Source organism: Cebus imitator, unplaced genomic scaffold (assembly GCF_001604975.1).
Source record: "Cebus imitator isolate Cc_AM_T3 unplaced genomic scaffold, Cebus_imitator-1.0 Scaffold21, whole genome shotgun sequence".
Classification (NCBI taxonomy): Eukaryota; Metazoa; Chordata; class Mammalia; order Primates; family Cebidae; genus Cebus; species Cebus imitator.
The window spans coordinates 3,107,050-3,109,582 of record NW_016107336.1 but is presented as its reverse complement, the minus strand read 5'-3'; the positions used below and the strand labels follow the sequence as shown (position 1 = coordinate 3,109,582).

The 2,533-nt window shown below is 41.6% G+C and overlaps 1 pseudogene; it reads right to left on the bottom strand.

The window, feature by feature from the left end:
• Positions 1-1,040: 1,040 nt before the first annotated feature.
• LOC108299364 lies at positions 1,041-1,994 on the bottom strand (annotated as a pseudogene).
• Positions 1,995-2,533: the final 539 nt, after the last annotated feature.

Below are 2,533 nucleotides of genomic sequence, written 5' to 3'. Positions count from 1 at the left end.
ACATAGAGTCGTACCCATGGCTAAGATTTGTTACAGCGGGAGGAGGCCAGGCACAAGCAGCAAGGGAAAAGACACGTGGCGAAGTCCAGGCAAGTCAGACACAAGCTTCCAAGGATCCTTTCCCACTGGAATCACACAGGACACACTCAATTCCTCCAGCAGTAAGTTGTGACCAGAGGTCTGAAGTTGCTTGCCAGGGAAGCTCACTAGAGGCTTAGGACCTATGGTTTTTACTGGGGGCTGGTCATTAGATACCACTGCCCAGCACATACCCAAATTCCAGACCCCCAGAAGGAAAGCAGGTGTTTTGCCGAAACCATATTGTTTGTACAGTTTAGGCACAGTGAGTCCTTATCAGTTCTGGGAATGGCGGGAACCCTCCCCAAATCCAAATTCCTGGATGCCAGCCAAGGACCAACTTTGCAAGCAGGCCTTTCTAAAGACAGCAATCTCAGACCTGCCATGCCAACTCTGCACAGTGTGTTAAAATAATTTGTTAATTTTTAGTTGTCAAAAATGAAACATTTTAGAGAACAAGAGCAAGATAAAGCCAATTAAAGAAAATGTTTCATTTTTTGCACATTGGAATTATGGTGATAAATTTGATATTGCTTATACACACACAAACACTGTTTGCAGATTTTTAAAGTAGCCTGGACTGGTAAGAAGATGTGGGCAGAACTGCATACATTGCTTGGATTGTATACATTTTAGGATCTATTTCAGAAAGAAATGGGAAGAAGCAAAATCTAGTTGGGATGAGTGTCTATCAGATAGAGTGGAACCTGAGACTGCCTTTATTATTTTTATTTGAATATAAAGTTTTATTTAGAATGCAGGATTAACGGAATGATGATAAACTATTACTCAAGTCTGTACCAAGAAGCACATCATCTTCAAAACGTGTTGTTTTTCACAAGTAATTTACACATAGCAGTATTATTATTTAGTACTAGTGGCGAACACGACATTTTGATTCTTCAGCATTGGGGCACTTAGTAACATCAAAATGATTTATAGTCAGACAGAGGAAAGCAATTCTAAAGCAATTCCTTTGTTTTCCCTGCCAGTTCCTTTGCAGTAAGATCCATCTTCTTACACGAGGAATCATTAAAAGAGAGAGCTTCAACAAACTTCCAGGTTTTATTCTTGAATACAGCAGAGAATGAGTAGAATGATGATCGGGAATACCATAGGCGCTACTATCAGAGATAACCTCCGTGGACACAGACTCTCCCTATGGGGCTCCACGCCAGACTCCTCTGATGTAGTTGGCGATGGCTCTTGCAGTGGGCATCACCCTGGATGATTTTCGAGCCTCGATGACAGCAGCACCATACTGCTGCACAGCTGTGAATTCTCCCTGGGGCCGGCTGTCATCTTTCTGAGCTTCAAAACAACTACCTTGGCTTGGTTGACATCTGGATACTGAGTCAAGAAATGATTTCCCCAGGTAACAATATTCTTTACATTGTCAGCAGTCACACCAGGTTTAAGAGTAATTTGAGTTTTAGTTTGGTTGCAATCCAAACAAGTCAGGCAATTGAAATTTTCCTTGAAGACGGTTGGAGCCAAACTGGAGGCAGTCAGGCAGTTGGTATTGGCTGGGTTTCCCATAACAATAACCTTAACGAACTTCTTGTCATATTTCTCCAAGGCTGCACCCGGCCGTTTGAAGATTTTTACATTTTCAGTAAATCTTTTCTCTCTCCACCTTTCCTTCTTGGCACAGAGCCCAAGAGAATGGCCACATCCAGGTGTTTGAAGGCAACTTCTTGATTTGCTTGGATGACATCTTTCAGGAGGGGAAGGGCACAGTCTTGCTGTTCCATTAGTACGCTGTTCAGGACAACAAGTATGGCGGTGATATCTAATGGCACAAGAATGATAGGCTAGTCTTTACCAAAGACAGATGCATTTCTGATACTGTGTAGCAGTGAATATATGATTCGATCAGCTGCCCCTGTCACAAGGACTGGGATTGGTTCAGACATAATGGGGAACTGAGTGACAATTTTATCACTTACAAAGTGAGCCTCAGGGAGTCGGGTTACCTCTACTGCACAACTGACTTGTGACAACCTTTAGCACAATATATTTGTATTTCTTTCTGGTTTTGCTTTTTGAATACCCAGTGCTCAGAAAAGTAGCTGGCACATACAAAAAGCTGCAAACATATTTGTACAGCAGATAAATGATACTACTATAGATGCTAAAAATGATTCCATTTCATAGGCATATGAGTAAATTGAACTTATATCAAAAACAAATGTGACAGATGTGGCGATGCTGACTACAACTTGAAGATTGGTATTAGAGCTACTGTGACAAAACAGGTTAAAATATATTTATTGTATGATACTTAGATATGTTGGAATTGTAAGTAAATGGTCGGCATTGCTACATATGGTTGGTTAAGCTAAAACAAGAGAGAGAAACACACACACACACACCCCCCCGTGAAAAACATCTGCGGTTGTGTGGAATTGGGGCAGGAGAATCCCTAGTTCTCTAGACCTGCTTAGAGCAGTCT